The following is a 6,467-nucleotide window of genomic DNA, read 5'->3' as shown; positions in this document are numbered from 1 at the left end:
AGCCTGCTGTGGATCCCCATCTCTTTGTATTGGCGGCAGGAGTAATAAGTGTATTTCCCTGTTTAGTTTGATCAAGGACGAGAGTAACTGTACCTGGCATTTGAGGCCTGAGAGCTTGCCCCTCGCCTGGAAAGGACTCATCATTAAGGGGTATGGGTTCCAAACCCCCCGCACCCCCCAAGTGTGTGGGAAGTAGGAATAGATGTTTGTTTGTGGTCTGATTGATTTGTGTCTGGTGTCTAAAGACAGAGGTATTTTGAATATCTTTATAATTGTTGTTAGTAGTGAAGTTTCTCATCTTAAAGTTATGCTATTAGATTTCTTCTACAGTATATTTTGGTGCTGAAAGATAAAAAGGTTTGCTCTGTGTGTGCTGTTATGGAGTGAAGTAACGAAGGTTGTTGTAGAGAGGGTGCATGTGCCACAAAAGTTGTGCCTGTCCCACCCCAGCTGTGGTTCCCAGAGTCCAGAAATTTGCATAAACTCACCCCCTTACTGTGACTAAAAGCTTGCCCTGCTACTCTTCCAGCAAAACAGGCCAAAGAAAGTGTATGCAAGCCCTGTACTGCAGCCCAGTACTATTTCGGTTCCTTCCCACAGATCTTTCACTCCGCACCAGTCCAGTTCCTTGCTGTTGCTTGTCCAACCACTGCATGCATGTGCTAGGCCGGACCCTGAGCTGATTCCTGACTGTTGTGCTCCATACGCTGGCCTGTCTGTGTCTCTGTGGTGCATGGGTCAGCACGTTTGGCTCTTAACTGAAAGGATGGTGGTTCAAGCCCACCCAGGGACAGTGATAAGCCTGTGCTACTTCCTTGCTTTCCTGCGGGCAGGGCCGGCTTTAGGCCAATTCAACCATTCCCCTGAATCGGGACCCGCACCCAAGCCCTGCTGGTGCACTGTACTAGGGTGGCCCAGCTTCCCCAGGGGGCAATTTAAAGGGCCTGGGGCTCCCAGCAGGGACTGGAGCCTCAGGCTGTTTAAATTGCCACCAGAGCCCCACTGCTGGAGACTTGGGGGCTATTAAAACGTCTGGGGCTCCCCTGCTTCTACAGCACCGGCACTTTAAACAGCCCCCAGAGCCCCGCCACTTCCCCAGGGCTCCCCGCGGCTATTCAAAGGGCTGGGGCGGTGGAAGCAGGGGAGCCCCAGGCCCTTTAAATAGCCCCCGAGCCCTGGGCTGCTGCTGCTACACCTTGGTGGAGGAGGGGGCACTTACCGTACAGGGTAGGCTGTTACCCCCTGTACCGCACCCCTGCCCACAGCCAGCCCCTGCTGCACCCCTGCCCTGCCTGCACCAGCCCCGCACCCCGTGCCCTGTCTCCAGTCAACCCTTGCCGCACTCCCCTGCCTTAAGCCAGCCAGTCCCCACTCCTCTGTCTCCAGGCCTGCCAACCCCTCTGCACTCCCCTGAGGCCCTGCCTGAAGCCAACCAGCCCACTCCACCCCACATCCCCCTGCCTGCTGCCAGCCCCTGTCAGCAGCCAGCCCACACACCCTGCCCTGCCTGCAGCCAGTCCATCTTGCAGCCAGTCCTGCACCCCCTGTCCTGTCTGCAGCCAGCCCCGCATGCCTTGCCCTGCTTGCAGCCAGACACTACTCCAGTCAGCCCTGCCCTGCCTCCAGCCAGCCCCATGTCCACTGGTGCCCTGCAGTTCCCAGGGTAGTAACCCTGCACACACGCTGCAATGAGAGGGCAGTGAACAGCTGTGACCCACACATGTGCACACCTTAGGGTGACCAGACAGCAAGTGTGAAAAATTGGAACAGGGTGGGGGGTAATAGGATCCTATATAAGCAAAAGACCCCCCAAATCGGGACTGTCTCTATAAAATCGGGACATCTGGTCACCCTAGCACACCCCCAGGGAGTGGCGGGGACCCACACATGTGAAACGGAGCTCATTTCTAGTTCAGGCCCATCTTTTTAAAAAAGAATTTTAGGTAGGGTTAACATACATCCGTATTTTCCTGGACATGTCCAGCTTTTTGGTTCTTAAATAGACCATCTGGGAGAAATTTTTAAAAATATGGATGTTATGGTAACCCTATTGGTACAAAAAATACATACTGTGGCACATCCCTTAAATCAGAACTTTTTACAGGGAACCGGCTGCTAAGAAATGAAAGCCTTTTATTTACATGGTTTTTTTTTTAGTCATCCCTGCCGGGGCCCCGCCGAATATGTTCGAATTGTCCCCGCACTTCCTAAAGCTGGCCCTGCCTGCGGGGAGCCTCAAAGGTCCCATTTTGCTGCCTCTTGGCCTCAATGCGTTCAGCTAGTGGCCCAAAGACCGGGCTGGATGTCATTCAGAAACCCATCTCCCAGCAGCTGTTCCAGAGGCTCAGGTTTAATCCTCAAGGCCGAGCACAAAAAACTTTCAGCCAGGAACATTTCACTCTCTCCCCGCCTCCTCCCAAGTGGCAAAGGAGAAGCAGACGAGACACGCCGGCTCAAAGACGCCTCCCTCCCACTTCCCTGTAGGCTGTGCAAAGCTCCTGGCCTGCCTCACGCCTTGTCAGGAAAGCGCGGCCATGCTACTCACGCCTGAGTCACGTCCGCAGCCTGGCCTGCCCTGGCTGACGGTGTGCAGAGCCACGCCAGTCAATGGCAGTTTGAGTCAGGAGCCTAGGCTCTTTCCCCTGACAGCCACACACACAGCACTGCCTGGTGTCCCGAGAGCCTCCTTCCTGTTCTCCCGCAGCACACGCTGCCTGCCAGTGTGGGTGGGAAAAGGGGACCAGGAAGTACTGCAGCCTCATTCCAGGACAGGAGGCCCTCGCCATACCCAGGCCTGCCTCTTGCCTTCAGTCCAGGTAGCCTCATGGCCTAGGCTCTTGGTGCTCTGCTGGTCACGCCTTGCTGGAAGGCCCTGAGGGAAAAGAAGCAAGCACACATGTAGCAGAGGATGGCTTTGATCCATTAATCTCTGGGTTATGGGCCCAGCACACTTTTGCTGCACCATTCTGCTGGTTTTTCATGACCGCTGCCACTCAGCACCACTATCTGGATTAGCACCTTATGCGCTCTCACGCTGGCAGGCAGATGCGCAGTCTGCTAGGCAGCTGTCCTGGTCACAGGATATTACAGCTTCTACAGGGTAAAAGGGATCTATTTGGGTTTGGACCCCATTGGGAGCTGGATACCTGAGTGCCAGAGACGGGAGCAATTCTTAAACTGTTTTCAGTTAAGCCTTCAGCTTCACCCTCACCTGAAAAGTACTCACCTATAAGGGGTATGGGTTTCCAAATGCCAAAAGCATGTGGGAGGTAAGAATGGGTGTTTAGTGTCTGTGGTTGTTTTAGTTGATTTCCTTTTTGCTGTTCCTGGTGTGTAAAGACAGAGACCTTTTGAATCTCTTAAAATTGCTGTTAGTGCTACAGTCACTCACCTTAAGCTTATGCTATTCGATATCTTCTGTGATATATTCTGATTCTAAAAAGTAAAAGGTCGCTCTGTGTGTGGCATTATGGAGTGAGATAGCAAATGCTGGTTGCAGAAATGGGGCATGTGCCACAACAGTCCTGCCCCCCAGCTGCATTCCCTGAGTCCAACCTGCAAAATTTTCATGCAGTCAGAGTGGAAAATAGCATTTTACCTAACTGTGAAGTTGCTTACAACTTTCAGTGTGTAAGTGAGATCAGAACCCCTCACTCTAAGTACTTCTAAAGCTTATACTTAACTATTAGTGATCTTAGGTCTGTAGCATAGAACTGAATTTGTACTACAATTACAAAGAGCTTTATTTTTAAACTAGAAAAGAAAAAAAGCCATAAAATCTGCAGTTAGAAACTTCAAAAAAGACCCATAGTACTAAATTTAAATATTCATTTTCAACTTTTTTTATTTCACTATGCCTTGGAACCCATGTCCCTTGCCTAAAGAGATATATGTAGGTTCGGGTGACTCCCAAAAGCATGAACTGCTAAGGACCATTCTACTGTCCTTGATTCATATCACCAGGATAACTACACTTTATTACTCTTGCCCTAATAAGAAAGAGATAGGGGTTTTCTCACAGCAGCCGAAATGACCATTTGGACAAGCACCCCCTATCATGCAATGCGGGGTGGGTGTGACCATGCACATCAGCAACAAAAGACTTTTACAACACATCACCAACAGATGTCAGGGTAGAGTACATTCTGACCCTGCTTACATCCTCCCCACAACCAAGAATTGGTGCTCCTGGTAAATCACACTCCATATTATACCAAATCATTGGTATTGAATGCTGAAGTCACAGCTAGTAAAAGTAGCCACCCATCTCTGCCCTGCAGCATCCAGCTTAGCCCTTGTTAACACATAAGTCAGTGGATTGTTCTCTGTCCATACCTGAAACTGAGCACCACACAAGTAGTCTCCAAAGTTCTCAGTGATGGCCCATTTCAAGCCCAAGAACTGCAGCTGGTGGATGGGATAGCAAGTTTCGCTATCAGACAGTCCTCAGCTGGCAAAGGCTACAGATTTACATTTGCCTTCCACTTCCTGGTACGAGACTGCTCCCAAACCCTCCAAACTGGCATCAGCATGCAGGATAAATGGCTTGTTTGGGTCAGCAGAGACTAGGACTGGCACATGAATCAGGCAAATAATGATTTCCCGTAAAGCTCTGTCACATCTCTCATCCCGCCATGTCCCAAATGGAGAGGAGAGGAGCCCCTCCCCTGTCCCAGCTCAAGAACACCAGATCTGTGGAGGCAAGATGTCTGTAGCCCAAACCAGCTGGAGCTGCTGGGGAGAGGAGTTCTCCCCTCAGGACAGGCCAACTGGAGTTGCTATTGCAGTGCGGGAGAGATGTCTTTCATCTAGTTCTTAGATGCAATGATAAGAGGGGGGTTGAGTTTTTTCATCCCACCTACAGCTCAAACTTCTTTTTCCCCCACCACTTTCTGCTCTAGCCTGATCTCCCTCTTTCACCTCAATTCTCTTTTTCCTGGTCTTGTTCCAGAGCCCTGACAGCCCAGTTCTCTGCCCTAACCCCGTGCCCTCTACTGCACCCTGAACCTCTCATTCTAACCCCACCCTAGAGCCTGCACTCCCAGGGCCAGTGCCCTCATCCACCTGCACTCTAACTCTCTGTCCCATGTACCCTGATTTAGGGTGTACTAATAATATTAATTTGGATAATATGATGAAAATTTAATTTATTAGCTTACATTTTATTTAATTTAATTGAGTTACAAAGTTACAGTTGCTTTACTGCTATTCAACAGATACATAGGGCATTATATGCAACAAAGTTTTGGTTAATGTCTCTTACCACAATTCCTTGATAACCTGGTGGTAAGAGACACAGAACCAGCCTTGCAGTTCAGGTTTCTCAATTCTTGAGTGAAAGATGCAGCGCTTAGAAAAAGCTACTGTTACTTAGGGTTTACTTGACTAAGTTAAACTTAAAATCAAAACCTAACAAACAAAGAATAAAAACTTACGGAAATGGAGCTTAGCCTAGTTCCCTTGAAACTTAAAGTTTAAGAACAAGTACAGCCTACTGCTAGTACATAGAGAGAGAGTGGAGGAAGTAAGTCAGAATGATAGAGTGAAGTGCTCTAGTGAGGTGGGTTACCTCTTTTATAGGGCACAAGTACCGGAAATCCTTCCTCCTATGTCCAAATTTCATTCCTCACCCACAAAACGTTAGGTACGCTTACTTCACAGGCTAGTATGTTTGTGCATGTTGATGACATGTACATATGCACATAAGTTCCCTTGTGTTGTACCTGTTAAGTCTGTGGGTAGAATACTGAAAAAAAAACCCTATGCCATTCCCAATTGTCGATTGGTCTAAGTAAAGGTCTTAGACAGGCGTGAGTACTTATCTATTTAAGTAACAAGATACAGGTCAACTTTGCTTTCTTAGTAGAAGGTCAACAATATAGATATGCTAACCTTGCCTTAGCTTAACATACAGGATATGGCCTGTAGGGTCTCGTAAGTCATGTGCCCCAGCCTCCTAATCATTTCTATTGCCCGCCGCTGGACCCTCTCCAAATTGTCCACATCCCTTCGCATGTGGGACCCAACCCCAAAAGTACCCACATTTCACCCCAATGGCACCCAAATGCCAGATTTTCATATGTACATAGGGTGCTCCCATGGTCATGTCACTCCCGAGCTCTCCAGTGGAGCCTGCTGGTGGAGAACAAGGTCAAAATCAGCCAGGACCTCGCTCAGTCAATTCCCTGTGCTCCCAGCAGGTGGTTATCGGAAAGCTCCAAGATGGCTCACTTCCCTTTCTCTCATTAGCTTCAGGCCCCAGGGTACAAATGCCCAAACTAGTTGGGATTCTCCCCTGGGCTCAGGGTGTGGGGCTGCTCTGAGGGGATGGACTTGCACACTTGGGATATTAGTGTAAAGATACAATTTCAATTTCTCTTAGAGAAATTTGAGGGCAATTTATATTTGGTAAAAATCTTATTTCGTGAAAGGAAAGCTGCAGTGATAGCCTGGTTACTGGTGTGCAA

The 6,467-nt window shown here is 49.1% G+C and overlaps 1 non-coding gene across 1 annotated transcript; it reads left to right on the top strand.

Moving 5' to 3' along the window:
* The first annotated feature begins 720 nt into the window (after window positions 1-720).
* On the top strand, window positions 721-793 carry TRNAK-CUU (transfer RNA lysine (anticodon CUU)). The gene has a single exon. It is a non-coding gene; the product is annotated as a tRNA-Lys (tRNA).
* Window positions 794-6,467: the final 5,674 nt, after the last annotated feature.

The sequence above is a fragment of the Gopherus flavomarginatus genome, unplaced genomic scaffold (assembly GCF_025201925.1).
Source record: "Gopherus flavomarginatus isolate rGopFla2 unplaced genomic scaffold, rGopFla2.mat.asm mat_scaffold_1854_arrow_ctg1, whole genome shotgun sequence".
Lineage (NCBI taxonomy): Eukaryota > Metazoa > Chordata > Testudines > Testudinidae > Gopherus > Gopherus flavomarginatus.
This window is presented reverse-complemented; position numbering and strand designations above follow the sequence as displayed.